An 18478-nucleotide genomic window follows, 5' to 3' on the forward strand; every position below is an offset into this window, starting at 1 on the left:
TCTGAAGTTTGCAAGGTCCGCGCTGTTGCCAACTAATCACCAAGAGTCGCAGCGCGAATCGCATCACGTTAACTAGTTAGCTCGCTTTCTCTATAATTTGTTGTATATAAGATTACCAATAACGACGTAAGTAGGTAGGTAACCTAACTTAATATAGTAAAACTGTCAATTGTTCTTATTCATCTAAGTACATATTATTATACTTTGATCTGGCAAAAGAGTGTTTAAAAAGTTAAGTATATTTTTGTGTTGTTTGTTAAATACAGAAAAGTTTATTTGCCTCCCGTATCTTGAAATCCATACGGCGCAAAATATTATATAAAATATATGATATAAGTATATGAGTAAGTAGAGTCTGTTCGAAAAGTGAAGAGTCGTGAAATGTATGGGGTACATTCCACGACTCTTCACTTTCCGAACAGACTTTACATACCTACATAAAATGCCACTCTTGATGGCAACTACTTGGTAACTTAGTTTTTTTTTACTTTGGTGTCAAATTCCAATATACTTTAAAATGGAAGAATCCATTTATTTACATGAATAATTTTATATATAAATAAAAACTAAGTTGTCCGGTCATTCGCATGGCGAAGGTTTCATATCCATAGAAAATTTGAATTTTGCGACTTTTTTTAGTGTCAAGATTTAGTTTTCACTGACTTGGCTGTTTAGACACAACCGTTGCCCTAAAAAAGTAGAAGTATCGATACTTTAGCATCACTACAAGTACAAGAAACGTCATCGAATGTCACGTCACTGGACCCATGAGTGGCCAAAGTCCAAACAACAGTAACAACGTAAGATCAAACATAAAACCAAGTGAAACTTATGTAATTCATAGCTTAAATCTAAAATAGACCCTTGAGGTATGTATCTACCAAATATTTGGCTTTACATCGAGGTTTTTTGCTCCGGGAAAACGTAAGCATATTCCATTATAGCATTTATAGCTTACGGAAGCAATATTGGCGGCATACCGAGGGCGACAATCCTTATACATTAAGATATATATAGTTATACCTACATATGTAAAGCAAAGATTTTCTTGCCAGAGAATTGCACACAGAATATCAAATATGAAATCTTGAAGGTGTAGAATAGTAGATTTAAATTACTATCAACAATTGGATCAACAAAGCTAAATCTATGGTGGAAGGTTAGAACCATTTTGTGTATTTTGGCCAAAAACATTTTTCTCTGACGGAAGGGCACATTATTTTTTTGTAAAATAAAAACCTTTTCTGCGCGTGCAAAAATTGCAACACGAAAACTATGTGTATTTTTCACGACACCACAATGTAAAAAACTTCGCTTTCATTTGCTAAGATATTGATAAGAAAGTTGTATTTTCTCTGTGGGACTGTTAGCAATCTTATAGGAGTTGTTTCCTTAAATAACTATGACTGATAAAGTAATATTTGTGTACATTCTTTTTTAAACTTGATAAATCCTTCAGTAGACAGATCGAGCCGTTGTTAAATATTTTGGGTTATGTTATTATCATTGGATTATATGTCCTAAATCCATAGAGGGCTATATTGCGGATCAGAGCCGGATATTGTAAGCGGCCCGCCCTCGTCCTTGCTGCTTGCGACACGCGGCGCCGACCTCAATCCGTATATACCTACAGCCTGATAAGCTACCACCCTTGCCATTATTAGAATAAAACCATTCTATAAAAGCAAAAGTTTCACTATGAGGGCATTTTAATGGTAATTTCAGATCGCTTTCCATCCACTGGCGTTTTGAGGGAGATATCTCATGTAGGTAGCCGTGGCATTGCGTCGATTGAACTCGATTCCTAACAGGTTCTCTAAAATTCTTCAGTATCTATAGATACAAAACAGGGTACGTATTAGCCGAATGGCACAAACGCTCACGAAACACTCACGAAACGTAACGCTCGTATCTCTATCGCTCTTGCGTATTGGCGCGACAGAGACAGACTACCTTTCGCAGCGTTTCGTTTTCGTTTCGCGTTGCAGAAATTCCATTCGGCTACGGCACCAGATCCCGAAAACTCCTCCGGTTTTACCAACGAAAATTTTTACACCACGCCACTACTAGGTAGGTAGGTAGATCGCTAGTCGCTACCGCAGAAGTAACAATTAGGTAGCCATCCCTTCCGACCGCTTGTCGATTCCAACAATCTAAATTAAATTCCAGACACGTTAATACCAATAAACGTGAATCAAGTAGGAAGGCTAATTTGTTTGCGATTCTTTATGAGTTTTTCGATTGAAAATTATCCAAAGCTCGACTGTATGTTTAGGAATTTGGTCATACACCGTAAACTAATTAATATTGTGATATGACGTTACCTTGTCATCCATAAATTAATTAAGGAGATGTATGCTTCAATAGGACTCCAGTGTCCTAAAAAGTAATTAAGCAGACGTAGGTATTTATCGCGCTACTAAATTATTCTTATGTAATTATCTTCTGAATTGTGTAGTGCCCTGTCGGCCCTCTGTAAGTAAAGCACCCAACTCCGAGCCGAAAAGTTTCAATTTGATGTCTGGAGATAACAAACTCCTGAGATAAGCAGCAGATTTAATTAATTTCGACTCCAGTACTTCGGGATTACGATTCTCACCAACTTCTATTGTATTCCATTCTGTATTTTGTACATAGGTATGCTGTAGACAGGCTGTCTAATCCAAGGAATTGCCTTTAATTTGATCGCGTAGTCAAGTCTTCGCAAGATTGAGAGTCAGATAGCTTTAAGCACATTTCGCTGGCTCGGTATTAAGATATATTGACACGATTTAGAGTCTAGACGGTATTCAATCCTCTTTCACAGACATCCGTAGCAAAAACTGTCGTATCGTGTTTATCTTCCGTCAAGGAGGAAAAACTATTCAGATTCAGTGAGGTAGTACATAGGTACTTTATTTTTTCCTAAAATGTAAATAAAGTCTTGTTTTTGAAATAAAAATATCTAAATTCTTATGGAGGCTCAGTAATTTCACTGCTTGCAGCTTTTATTTTGGTTTTCTTCTGCTCTTATTTTTGTTTCTTGGTAACGTGGATATTAAAATGCAAGTCTCCATCGGCAAATTAGATTTCACGATTTCAAGTTTGATATTTATTATACCTAGATGCGTCAGCATTATTATCCTCGATAATTGGAAAGTGACAAACCATACAAATTTAAATATGATTTGGACTTTGGTTTACGAGTATTTAATTATTTTTATTAAATAAAATGAATATTCTTACGACTTAATACCATACATTTTATATGTGATATTGATATATGTTAATAAATTAAATAACGTACAATCAAAATTAAAAGAGAGCTTCCATTAAGTATTTTCTAAATAAAAGAGCTTCTTTCTTAAAACAGGTGTAACTTGACTTGATGTATCAGAAATTGGAAAAGAACTAAGAAAGCACAGCGCTCCGTTGTTGGTTGTTGGGGTAGCGTCGGAGCGCATGGCTGCTTGCCAACAAATTGATTTTTGCTAACACCCGGAAACTAATCCTGTTAGAAGGAAAACGTACTTTCTAATTCTATTTCTACCTCGCATTTTACCTTCCCTTCATTAATACAAAATCAGGTTAACCGCACGAATAGAACATGGCTAATAAAGAAACATCACTATGCATAACCCTAAATAAAGCAATTCTGGTTTGAAATTGTTAATGCAGAACCTTAATGATATTTGTTCAGTCAATTCATGCGAGCAAACAGTGCCGCGCGTTGTATCTCTATAAAGCCAAAATTAGAAAGCGGCGGAACATTTACAAGCGTTTAAATGGGTTAGGGTAGTTGCCTATTTCTGCCTAAATTTATATTATATTTTAAAAGACAAACATTATTCGTTTTTTTTTCTTTTATGTAAGTCAGGAGTTTTTGGCAGCTGTATTTGTGATTTACAGATAATCCAGTGCTAGGACAAACATGGTACTCGACTGAAAAGCTCTGTATTATATCACGATTGTATAAAATACTATATGCTTCGACTAATAGTCAAGTCGAGGTCGAGCTAGTATATTTTATTGAATTTCTTAATTAAAAACATGATGTCAAATAGGCACCGACTTAGTTTTATTATGACCTATAATAATAAGAAAATAGGCAATCAAAATACGTAATTATTTTTGCCCTTTAAATGCGTAGACAATTTACTCCCGCAATATCGTTAATCTTAAGCTTTTAGTGTTAATAAAACAGGTGTAAAAAACATATTAATAAGATACACGACGTAGTCCTTCGGGAGTAATATGGGTTATTTATCATCGCCACAGCGAGAACCCGAGACGCAAAGGCCCGCAACGTAAATGATAATATTTTAAACAAGATTATGCTACAAGATACTGGGATATCTTGTGGCAAGTGAAAAAATAAATAGCAAGGAAAAGTGTAGAGGAATGTGATAGTAACACGAGCCTGTTTTTCTATTTTTACTACGTAAAATGTTATTGAAAGTTTCAACGCATATTTCAGCAGTTCCCAAAAAGTTTGTACAAAAATTAAGGAAAAAGTTAAATTTGTTTTTTTTTATTCCTATTTTGTTACCAAGATTTTTTGATAAATTGAGATTTTAGTAAGTTTTGTTTCGTCATTAATATACCTAGATATTTTTCTGGCATGAACGAAGTGACAAAGTGACTTACTTCTAGAGCAGGCTCCAAGGGGATGTTCGTTTGCAAAAATAGCGCACCTCATTCTGACTTCAGATATATATTTTATAGATCCCGGACACCATATAAACACATGTTGCCAACCAGTATTGTGGTCCCCTTCCCCGCACCCCGGCAATCAAAAATCGCATACAAAGAAAAAAAATTTTTTCATCAAACCATGCATGCTTAGTTAGTATAGCTATTAATGATGATTTAAACATTGCATGATAATATGTATAACTTGACACAACTTGTACCTACTCAGTATTCAATCAAGAGCAAACATAACTGCCAATAAACTGTTTTGCAGTTTGGCGGTATTTTGTAAACTGTCATATCAATGTAACTCTAACTATACATATTGTAAAAAACCTAGTAGCCTAGAGAATGAAAATAAATACTGAGAATAATAATAATTCCGTGTGGGGTATCAAATGAAAGGGCTTACTGAGTAGTTCACGAATATATAGCATACTATAACATTTATTATACTTCCTCTCAGAACTTTTTGAAAGTTTACTAAAATGCTCGATTTTCGAGTTAACTTTAAACCACTATTGCTTGAGAAGTTATGAATCTATTTTAATCATTATTATTTTAAATAACTAACAATAGTCCATTATATACAAAATAATAGTTAATACAGTCAAAAAGTTGCATGGGGGAGCGAGGGGAGCAATCAAAGATGGCGAGTTTCGATATTTCTCTCGTGGCCAAACGTTGTGTATAACTGTTGTTTTATTATTTTTTCTACTCCTGCTTTTCTCCTCCCACTTTAATCTGTCAATTATATTGTCCCGCAATGAAATTCCACTCAAAAACCGAATTTTAAGAACCATATTGAAACATCGAAACTCGCCATTTTTGATTGCTCCCCCGCTCCTCCATGCAACTTTTTCACTGTACGAACTATTGGTTCGCAAACAATGGACTATTGTTAGTTTTTTATAATAACAATGATTAAAATATATTCATAACTTCTCAAGCAATAGTGGTTTAAAGTTAACTCGAAAATCGAGCATTTTAGTAAACTTTCAAAAAAATTCTTAGAGGAAGTATAATAAATGTTATAGTATGCTATATATTTGTGAACTACTCAGTAAGCCCTTTCATTTGATACCCCACACGGCATGGTTTGATGAAAATTTTTTTTTCTTTGTATGCGATTTTTGATTGCCGGGGTGCGGGGAAGGGGACCACAAAACTGGTTGGCAACATGTGTTTATATGGTGTCCGGGATCTATAAAATATGTATCTGAAGTCAGAATGAGGTGCGCTATTTTTGCAAACGAACATCCCCTTGGAGCCTGCTCTATTCCGATATTTAGTTCAACGATAACTTACATTATAACATGTCATTAATTATTATAATTATGTCATTAATTTTTGCCGTAGCACTGAATCTTGAGTAGTTTCATGTGGTCTGCCTACCCCATGTTTTATAGAAATGTCACATATTTGAAAATAAACGGACAACATTTAATTATATCGAACCATATTTTAATAGTTTACATAATTTCTTACATGATTATTCAAGATTTTAGAGATTATTATGAGGGGTAATTAATAACCTCATGTAAGGCTATTTATTGATAAAATAAATAATAAATATTGGGGGACACCTTACACATATCAACCTAGCCCCAAACTAAGCAAAGCTTGTGCTATGGGTGCTAGGCGACGATATACTTACTTATATATAGATAAATACATACTTATATTTACATAGAAAACATCCATGACTTAGGAACAAATATCTGTGTTCATCACACAAATAAATGCCCTTACTGGGATTCGAACCCGGGACCGCGGCTCAGCAGGCAGGGTCACTACTCACTACCGACTGAGCCAGACCGGTCGTCGATGTCGATAAAAGGATTGTCGATGTTTTTATTTTGTCAAGCAGTAACAACTTGACGTTCGAGTGCTAGAAAAATATCTAGGTATAGTTATTAAGGTTCTCCAGTATCTATAGTTTCTTAATTATAACAATTATCCTGTATATATCTTACGAAAGTCAACTTATATTACTAAATGGTGGTATCAAAATAGGATCAATTAAAATTTGCTGACGTGGCTATGTAGAAACTATTTGGAACTAGCCGAATGGCATTTCTCCGGCGCCAAACGAAAGCGATACGCTATCGCGCCAATACGCAAGCGCGAGAATAGATATCTGCGCTGTTTCGTGAGCGTTTCGTGATTGTGCCAAGGATTTAAGTTAAGTCGACGAACGAGAACGACACACCTATTAGTTTAAAAATATGTTATGACGTGATACAGACGCACGACAGCGGCTACTATTTGAGTGATTGTATAAAATTAAATTAAAACGGGACTTAATCGCGTAAAACTTACGTTTATATTTAACCCGACGTTTCGGACATGACATTACGTCCGTGGTCACGGGTAGACTGGCTGGGAGTTGTATCAACATCTTTTAGCTGTACGAGTTTTTCGAACTACCCGCACTTGATTGTCATCAGTCACTTTTATTACGCTAGGGTTGCCACTCTGCCTACATACAACACTCACGACATCCGATGGTATGGGACGGGAAGTTTTCTCACGTTTACACTTGCTAATCACTGGATTCCACGAAGATGAAATCCCTTGCCCTTCATTTTGATTGAAATTACGATGTTTCCTGATTTCAATCGCTTCACGTACTTTCCTGCTATAGTAAAGACGTTCAGTTGAAAGGACTTTGGGATTATGCAGTTCAATCCAGTGGTTTGGTCCTGACTCTAGCAAATGCTCGGCAACCGCAGACTTATTTATTTGTCGTTTTTTGACCGCCGCGATATGTTCTTTGACCCTTTCCGCTATTATATGGTGCGTTTGGTTGCTCCAATATAAGAACTACCACAGCTACAGTTAATCTTATAAATGCCTGGCGTCTGATATGGAATAACATCCTTTGCTGACCTTAGTTGCCCCGCCACCTTCGACAACGGCATGTACACAGTCTGTATCGAATACTTCTTTAGCATGGTACCAACCTTGTCTAGCAACGGTGGCAAGGTGGCGGGGCAACTAAGGTCAAAAAAGGATGTTATTCCATATCAGACGTCAGGCGTTTATATGAATAAACTGACTAAGCGGCTTTATAGCAATCGACCTAAGTGGGACGTTTTCCCGTTCACACTCACAACTTTACCGTAACACGTCTTTAATAGTCCACCGCAAGCATTTTCTCCTTACATAGCAATAGGTACATATTTTTTGTGCGGGGAAGTTGCCAGCCCTCCAGTATAATTTACATTATTTTCAATTGCCTGCACTACGTAATGTGGATAGCCTGATAGCCTACGAAGCATCAATGTAATATTGAAACGGGCACTGCTAACCGTAATGACCCCACAATACGTGCAGCAAAGTTGTTCTCGATATAACTTGGCTGCCTTACGAAGCCCTTTTCTATACATTCGTCTTGTGGAATTAATGCTGTGTACTATGGATAGCGTATGATAGAAAGTCAAATGATACCTACAATTATTGCCTCGCTTTCGGGATAGACGAGATATTTTTGAGGCATAATTTCTAGGATGAAAATATCCTCCCAGCACGGGAAGCATGGTCGCGCGATAGACGATAAAATATCAGGCCGTCCCTATCGCACTTACAAATAGTGCGATAGGGACGGCCTGCTATTTTATCGTCTATCGCGCGACCATGCTTCCCGCGCAGGACTCAAACTATATCTGTACCTTTAAACTAAATCTATAGGGCGGTTTAAGCGTGAAGAGCTAACACAGACATACACACTTTCTCTTTTTAACCGTCGCCTCATATCTCAAGAAGTACGGTTATCAAGTCGTCTGTATGTTTTTTTTTTTTTTTTTTTTTATGTTTGTTCCTCGATATCTCCGTCGTTACTGGACCGATTTTGAAATTTTTTTTTTGATTGAATGTATATGCATACAGATTGGTCCCATTTTTCTCAGAACCCAGTTCTGATGATGGGATCCTGGAGAAATCGAGGGAACTCCTCAAATCTGAAAGGCATACATATGGTTATTTTTGTGTTTTTAAAGGAACAGCATGCATTTAGGTACGGAACAGTGACATTTGGTGCAGTGGAACTGCTGATGATGGCCAGAACGGAACTCTTCAAATCTGAACGGCACGTTTATAGTGACTTTGGTATTTTTATACGAACAGCATGCACTTTCGTCCAGAACAGTGACATTTGGTGCAGTGGAATTTCTGATGATGGTCAGAACCGAACTCCTCAAATCTGAACGGCACGCTTATAGTGACTTTGGTATTTTTATAAGAACAGCATGCACTTTCATCCAGAACAGTGACATTTGGTGCAGTGGAACTGCTGATGATGGCCAGAACCAAACTCCTCAAATCTGAACGGCACGCTTATAGTGACTTTGCCATTTTTATAAGAACAGCATGCACTTTCGTCCAGAACAGTGACATTTGGTGCAGTGGAATTTCTGATGATGGTCAGAACCGAACTCCTCAAATCTGAACGGCACGCTTATAGTGACTGTGGTATTTTTATAAGAACAGCATGCACTTTCGTCCAGAACAGTGACATTTGGTGCAGTGGAACTGCTGATGATGGCCAGAACCAAACTCCTCAAACCTGAACGGCACACTCATAGTGACTTTGGTATTTTTGTAAGAAAAGCATGCATTTAAGTTCAGAACAGTGACATTTATTTAGTTATGTTTGTTAAGCATAAGTTTTGAAGTCAAAGTTTGTCAAGCTTCGATTTCTTATAATATAATAGGATTCATGAGGAATTGAGGAAACTCCTCAAACCTTAACGTTATACGTATATTCATTTGTGTTGCCATCTAATAATTAAAGCATTAAAAGCAGTTTAAAAAAATACTTACACATTTCTACATAATCCAACATTCGCAAGTAGCTTTCACCAGAACCCGAAAGGCGACGGTTTTTTTTTCTTAAAAATTATATAATATTAATATGGATATGTGATAGGTATATTTAGATGCGTATGTAGGCACTATCGGTGGGTAAATAAAACGCAGCGTTCAGGCCGTAACGGGCCCCAGGGAACCGAAATACCTCGTGGATATTACTCGTGTTATATTAGAATGTGTGGGACAGAATAGTAGTAGCTGTGGTGCTGCTATTGATTCCAGCGACTATCTCTAGCTGTCTGCCTTCTGTTTCCGTATTAAATATTTATATAGAGACATTCTTACCCAGCGGCCCTTTAGTCTATCTATACCGTGTATTATATGTGTACGTAAAAGTTGATCCGAATCGGGCAGACGAGATATTTTGGGAGAGGTATAAATAAATATGTGGATCCCACACCTATTTGAAGTGAAGTTGCAAGAGATCGGATGGTTCCCGGATATTAAAAGTTGGTTCTATAAAAATAGTAGCAACGCCATTGTTTCGTCTATGATAAACTTACGAATCTGCAATTTTATCAAAGGAAGACCTTATACAAAGTATGGTTGATTAAGAGTAATTAATTTTTCTCCTCACTAGCTCGGAAACACGTGTTTTGTCCATTAATACGAGCGGGTAAAAACGCATTTTATTTTGTCCACTAAAATAATTTAAAATAAAGTAATTTGACCTTGAATATAGCCAAATTTTCTGCTTTAAAATGGATAAAAGTGGGTTAGTATAGTGATAGTTTTACCACCTGTGGAACTACTGGAAGCAGTGATAAACGCGTTCAACTATAGAATCCTTTCACTTGCTCGTTTTTCAATTCCACACTCTGCGTTAAAATACAACTTTGCACCCTTGTATAACAAATAACTATTAATTGCCACATCGAAGGTGTTAAGATGCCTTCCTATGGATACATAATATCAAAATCTAGGTACGTCTGAGTATGAGTTTTACTTTGCTACCATTAACCAGTAACCTGGAGAAAAGGGTCAGTGGTCATGAAGAAGAAACTATTACTTAAAAAGCTTTTAAGATTCCGTGAAAATACACACATCTAAAGGCTCCGTGACCGTCTGGCCGGAGCATTAACCCCCACTTCCATTTTTCAGAGTCAGATAAAATCTTCCTCCAAGTGAAAGAGTTACAGTGATTGATAATTTATTACGTTTCTTGCTGGCGTTATCAGAGGGTGATGTCCCCGAGGAATAATTCCATCTTCAAATAATGTCGTGATTTAAGTAAAATTATTGGGGCTTCTGAGAGCGATGGGCAAAAGATTTCGAAAGGTTAGTAATAAATGTGTAAAGCAATGAGAAAAGAAAGTTTTAGTGCATAAGTTGCCACAACTAAACGAAAGTTAATAAGTTATTTAACTAATTTGAAGTTTTCAAAATGACACAAAGAGACGAAATTGATTATTTCGCTGATTGTCTATGAGATAGTTAAATGAAAACCGCTCGAAATTCTAGACCATTAAAAGCTAAGCTTTTAAAGAAAAACATAACACTAGCTTTTAGCATGCATCGGTAAATAGGCTAATAGACTCATGTCGAATTTGGGACAAAAAATGATTGTCTTTTGTAGTATTTGACATAAAAAAACAATACTTATTTATAGAGTTTGGGTATTAAAAGTGTGCGATGACTACGTATTTTCGATTAAAAATGTGTGTAATTTTTTATTTATTTTGGCCACCGAAAACGCTGTCAGCGATGTATGTGACGTCATCGAATTCAAACCTTACTGCATGTCAAAACAATCACTGACATATTGAACTTTATGCCTTTATACTTAAAAAATCAGAAAATGTTGTTTTCGAGTAGAATGATCTGATGCACAGATACTGTATAGAATAACATGACTGTGATGTTTTCGCCTGATTACGTAAAAATAAATTTAAAAAATATTTTTTTGCTGTTATTAAGTCATAATAAAATATGGTAATATTTTATTTTGGTTAATTGGACAGTACTTAATCACACCCTTTAAAAAACCGGCCAAGAGCGTGTCGGGCCACGCTCAGTGTAGGGTTCCGTAGTTTTCCGTATTTTTCTCAAAAACTACTGAACCTATCAAGTTCAAAACAATTTTCCTAGAAAGTCTTTATAAAGTTCTACTTTTGTGATTTTTTTCATATTTTTTAAACATATGGTTCAAAAGTTAGAGGGGGGGGGGGGGGGGGGGGGACGCACTTTTTTTTCCTTTAGGAGCGATTATTTCCGAAAATATTAATATTATCAAAAAACGATCTTAGTAAACCCTTATTCATTTTTAAATACCTATCCAACAATATATCACACATTGGGGTTAAAATGAAAAAAATAATCAGCCCCCACTTTACATGTAGGAGGGGAACCCTAATTAAACATTTTTTTCCATTTTTTATTTTTGCACTTTGTTGGCGTGATTGATATACATATTGGTACCAAATTTCAGCTAACTAGTGCTTACGGTTACTGAGATTATCCGCGGACGGACGGACGGACGGACGGACAGACAGACATGGCGAAACTATAAGGGTTCCTAGTTGACTACGGAACCCTAAAAAGGGTCAAGTAGCCTATAAACGCATCTAAAACTAAATCCTAATAGAAAACAAAAGAAACATTACAAAATTGGAGCTTTAGACTAACTGAGTTAATTTCAAAACCGCAAAACCAAATTAGGCGGGAAGCCAACACCCACATATAACTGATGTTACTGCACAGTCAAAGTGCCAAAAATAAATAAACGAAAGTTAATAAGTTATTTAACTAATTTGAAGTTTTCAAAATGACACAAAGAGACGAAATTGATTATTTCGCTGATTGTCTATGAGATAGTTAAATGAAAACCGCTCGAAATTCTAGACCATTAAAAGCTAAGCTTTTAAAGAAAAACATAACACTAGCTTTTAGCATGCATCGGTAAATAGGCTAATAGACTCATATCGAATTTGGGACAAAAAATGATTGTCTTTTGTAGTATTTGACATAAAAAAACAATACTTATTTATAGAGTTTGGGTATTAAAAGTGTGCGATGACTACGTATTTTCGATTAAAAATGTGTGTAATTTTTTATTTATTTTGGCCACCGAAAACGCTGTCAGCGATGTATGTGACGTCATCGAATTCAAACCTTACTGCATGTCAAAACAATCACTGACATATTGAACTTTATGCCTTTATATTTAAAAAATCAGAAAATGTTGTTTTCGAGTAGAATGATCTGATGCACAGATACTCTATAGAATAACATGACTGTGATGTTTTCGCCTGATTACGTAAAAATAAATTTAAAAAATGAACACACTGAGTGAGTGAGTGGCACTGAAGCTTTAGTAGTTTCATGTGCTCTGCCTACCCCTTTATGGGATACAGGCGTGATTGTATGTATGTATGTATGTAAATTTAAAAAATATTTTTTTGCTGTTATTAAGTCATAATAAAATATGGTAATATTTTATTTTGGTTAATTGGACAGTACTTAATCACACCCTTTAAAAAACCGGCCAAGAGCGTGTCGGGCCACGCTCAGTGTAGGGTTCCGTAGTTTTCCGTATTTTTCTCAAAAACTACTGAACCTATCAAGTTCAAAACAATTTTCCTAGAAAGTCTTTATAAAGTTCTACTTTTGTGATTTTTTTCATATTTTTTAAACATATGGTTCAAAAGTTAGAGGGGGGGGGGGGACGCACTTTTTTTTCCTTTAGGAGCGATTATTTCCGAAAATATTAATATTATCAAAAAACGATCTTAGTAAACCCTTATTCATTTTTAAATACCTATCCAACAATATATCACACATTGGGGTTAAAATGAAAAAAATAATCAGCCCCCACTTTACATGTAGGGGGGGAACCCTAATTAAACATTTTTTTTCCATTTTTTATTTTTGCACTTTGTTGGCGTGATTGATATACATATTGGTACCAAATTTCAGCTAACTAGTGCTTACGGTTACTGAGGTTATCCGCGGACGGACGGACGGACGGACGGACAGACAGACATGGCGAAACTATAAGGGTTCCTAGTTGACTACGGAACCCTAAAAAGGGTCAAGTAGCCTATAAACGCATCTAAAACTAAATCCTAATAGAAAACAAAAGAAACATTACAAAATTGGAGCTTTAGACTAACTGAGTTAATTTCAAAACCGCAAAACCAAATTAGGCGGGAAGCCAACACCCACATATAACTGATGTTACTGCACAGTCAAAGTGCTGAAAATAAATATACATGACTTTATTGCTTATACGTTAAGGCTGTGGATACATATTTCTGGCACTTTGTCCGCATCTATACTACCCTGACTGTACTATACATAGTACGGTACAGTCAAGCTATGCACAACGCCTCACAATTTGAGGAAAGGACGGGACCCGCGACGTGCGTGACCCGCGAAGCCCTCGCCCGTTAATGGCCCCAAATGATGGATCGCTCTACCTACTCGCAAACAGGCTGCAGCGTAAGCCAATGCTGTAAATATTCATTACCTTGTAAAAATTACCTACTCATGGATTACATAATAGCAAACGTTTTGACAAGCAAACGTAATATTGTTTGAGATATATATAAAGCTTGGTAGGTGCACCGAGGATACCAGTAGGTAGATTAGATATTATGTTATTTAAAATCCACTTATTGGTTCAGTCACCGGCATACATATTTAAGTGATGATTTCTGTACCTTGTGACATTAACATCTTGTTTGTAATGTCATACGAAGTTGTCAAATGATTAAAAGCGACAAGATACAGAAAACTTATTCTTGCGGGTATAAGTTTGGTAAAGACAGTTTAAAGCTATCGCAGCGCGTGCTGAATTGGGATGACGACTAAAAAAAACTATTTAGTCCGTCAGTTACATCATCAAAAAATTTGGACACATATTTTTTTATTTTTTCTCGTAAACGAAAAATGACGACGGTACAGTGCCTTGAAATTTCGCGTGACGTCACGCCTAGGTACAATTCTTACCTAAAAGTGACGTCACAAGCCGTGGGGGCTCTGGAACTTTGTGCCCTGTATCATTGTATTTTTTCATTAATTAGATATAGCGAAAAATATGTGTTCAGTATTTTTAGACGATCCAACTGACGGACTAAACAGAATTCCATTTTTTTTATGTAGTCGTTATCCCTATTAGCACTGACGCAAAAAGCTTAAATAGCATCTTTAACTGTAAGTTAATATTAGTACAACTAGGGAACAAATCAAATTATTTTATTGAATATTTTTCGATTTGTTATTTTTTCAAGTAGTCACACTACTATATATAAATTATAAATTTAAATAGATATCATACACGAAAGAAAAAACGACAGGGCCCACTGGTGGCCGAGCTGGGAAGCTGGTCTATTTAAATTTATAATTAATATTAGTAGTTATGTAGTACATAATAACATATTGTAACTTTTCCTGAAAAGATATTCCTTCGTATTACAAGCTTAGCTCTTTTTATCGTTTTTAAAAAACGAGCTGTTAACGAGTAACTAATTCTACACTGATCATGGCCTCATACTCTCGGACACTGGCGAACAAATATATGAAAGAATAGCGTTCCTAGCACTTATTCTAAGCTCGTGTAGGTAAACGCGTACCATGCTTGTCCTGTCACATCTCACTCATGAGATGTGACAGGTCGACTGTTGGCGTTTTTCACAGGCGGTAACTGTGAGGTAACCGAGAGGGGGTGGGCGTCACTTTCAGCGGGGAGCGGGAGTGGCCATATTGTACGATAGTATTCTTTATTATACTGTGACCTGACATATATGTAGACACTATTCACTCAACCCGTTATTCACTTATCATTTCTTGGAATTACTTGCTAGGTACTCTATGTACCTGTATGTACCTAATCAAGTAATCAATAATCATTCACTCCAATTCTGCCTTTACATGTTCGTTGAAATTTGGTTGAAATGGTTTCCGACATGAATGCAGTGTCGATGTTGGAGCTGTAGGCATATTGGGAAATAGCAAATTGAATTATGCTTCCGGTTCGCTGGTTCAACCCTTTGAAAACATTTCAATAGGTACAGCTATCAAAGCTGCTATACATATATGAAAACAATTTTAGCCTGTGCTCACTAAATTTAATAAATAAACGAATTTTACATTTTCTCTGTAGTAATGTGAAAAATTACTAGAAAAGTAATAGAACTGGTGAAAATCAGTGTAGGTCGGTTCAATATAACATAAAAGTTACGAAGCGTTGCGATACAACAAGGAAATGCCGCCAGTGTCCTTGGCACCGTGCCTCAAGGGTCTATTTTAGATTTAAGATCAAGTCGTATGTACTGTTACACTTAATCAAAGTTTTAACATTTAAGACGATACGGTAGGGGTCAATTCTCCATACAAAGGCTCTCGACTATTTCCTCCCTGGTTTTTGAAGATAGAGCAATGTTTTTTTCCCCTCACTAGCTCGGAAACACGTGTTTTGTCCTTTAATACCAGCGGGTAAAAACGCATTTTATCCACTAGTGGGTAAAGTAATCTGACCTTGAATAAAGTCAAATTAACTGCTTTAAAATTGATAAAAGTAGGTGAACCTAGTAATAAAGATGATTTACCACCTGTGGAACTACTGGAAGCAGTGATAAACGCAGTTTTTGCGTTGTAGTTTCCTCGCTATAGTGAGGGGAAAAGTTTTGTGTTACACTCGGGTGCAAATATATTTTACTTCTCGTGTGTTAAAAAACTCGCAAGTTCAGGATTCTATTCTCGAACCACTCGCTTCGCTCGTGGTTCAACTATAGAATCCTTTCACTTGCTCGTTTGTCAATTCCACACTCGGCGTTAAAATACAACTTTGCCCCCTTGTATAACAAATAACTATTTCAACACAGATTGTTATTATTTTTATCTGTGTGTGTGTGTGTGTTTTTTATCTGTGTGTGTGTGTGTGTGTGTGTGTGTGTGTTTTATCCGTTTTGATTTTTTTTGATATTCTGCTTTTTAAAGACTCTAGAGCCAATCAAAAATTTCCAAAAACGGGCTTTTTCATTGGGGCGCAAAAAAGGTGTGATACTCAAGATTAGTAACAATTAACCAAAAAATCTAAACGATCCGACATAGATTATTTCATTGTTATTCAGATTCTCAAATTTCGTTCCGATTGATTAAGTTTTGAAGGAGGAAAGAGAGCGAAACCTCGATATTAAAGATTTTTTTGAAATATCGTTTGACTGAGTTATTCTTAATGGACAATTTTTTAACGATAAATCTAGTTAATAATACTTTTATATTTAACTAAAATTCCCAAGTTGAAAGAGGGACTCTTTTCCATTTTAGCATTTTCGCTACCGTATCCTCTTAAGCAAATGCTTACATCTAAATAAAGTTTTGCCTAAGTGCTACGAGCGCTACGAGAAAAACGCCTACGAAGAGAGAACCCACCTATTCGGTAGCTGGCAGAAACGAATCTAAAATTTTTACAATCAACACAAAATATGATTTCTTGTGTATTTTATTTGTCATCTAGCTAGCGCTAATATTCATATTTGACAATTTTAACTTAACACACATATCATGTTCAGAATTATTAAAACTGAGATTCACAGAAGTTGTAATTCTGTGTCAACAGAAGACAATGTATGCACTGTGACTATATACACCGTGTTTCACTTAACACTAAAAACCTGAAAACAGTTTGTTCAGAATCGAGAGTAGAATCGATTGAGCTATATCTTGATGGGGGTAATATTTTTATTTAAATTAGTATTATTAGTTATTTTTTACGTGCCCATTCTATTGTACTCGTAATACAACATTGTGTATATCGCATTGCTAGAGGTTGTTTACCTTTTTTCAGTATTTAGGGGTATTAATACTGGCCGGTTACTTGGACGATTATTTTTTCCGCTACTAGTTTGACGTTGTTTGTCAGTTTAATCTTAATGTTTATCATAAGTCATAACAAATTGAACTCGTACCTAATTACAACCTTGTCATTTTGAATATTGAGTTTATTTGCTTACTGCGATAACCTGTCCAATTTGAAGTTTACTGTGACAAAGCTTTAAAGTGTTTTACAGTGACATCTTAGCTGTCTATTGGTAAACCTTATGTCGTTGCAGTAACGTACACAAATAAATAGTCTTATGGTTTATGATGGTAGTTAGCAATTATTTTATTGAGTGTAGAGCTAAAAGTCAAGTAGAGCTGTACAGAAAATTAAAAATTCAATTAAAAAAAAAGTAACGATCAGATTAAAAGATGAATACTCTAGATGAGTTTAAAAAAATAAAAATCAGTTGGGGTGTCTGAGGTTTTGAGTGATACCGGAAACACCGTGTAGATATTATTTTGACAGTAATTATCTACATGTCGGTCTATATTCGGTCCTCTTTGCATATACTTATTAGCGACAGTTGTCAGACAATATGTTAGTAAAGTTATGGGTACCTCAGTCTGTTATACGGCATGCCTACTTCAAATGTCAAACGATTAAACTCCTCTCAAAACGGACGAGACGCCTACAGTTCACCCACGCTAAACACATGAATGGACATGTACACAGAACGATGAAATCTCTCGTATTTGTTTACGAGTAATACGTCTAAAGTTGATTCATGGTTTTGTTTCTCTATTTCTGAATAATGATGCGAGGGATTTTATATTAGAACACCGATCGTATCGACTAGCGAGGGACTCAAAAATAAAACCCTGCAGCGTACTGAGAGACTAAACGTTTACCTATGCCAAAGGTGGAAATAAAAATGCTCCGTTTTCTGCACAAGAAAATTATAACATGTTTCAAGAAATTAATGAATCTACGGTTGTGTTGTACTCACGTTATTACATCGCTATTGCTGCGACATCATCCACGGAGTTTAGCCGTTGCGTGAACTCCTACAAGTATACGCCCGAAGAGGAGCCTCCGAATTAGCCCGAAACATGTCGCAGCAATAGCGATATAATAACGTGGTACAACCGTAGATTCATTAATTATTTGAAT

The 18478-nt window shown here is 36.0% G+C and overlaps 1 protein-coding gene across 1 annotated transcript in view; it reads right to left on the reverse strand.

Annotated features, from left to right (window-relative positions):
* The window catches only part of LOC125226775 (schwannomin-interacting protein 1 homolog), a 103746-nt gene that overhangs the window by 18155 nt on the left and 67113 nt on the right, over positions 1 to 18478 (reverse strand). The gene's annotated exons all lie outside the window — the stretch shown is intronic.

Source organism: Leguminivora glycinivorella, chromosome 6 (assembly GCF_023078275.1).
Source record: "Leguminivora glycinivorella isolate SPB_JAAS2020 chromosome 6, LegGlyc_1.1, whole genome shotgun sequence".
NCBI classification, from domain to species: Eukaryota; Metazoa; Arthropoda; class Insecta; order Lepidoptera; family Tortricidae; genus Leguminivora; species Leguminivora glycinivorella.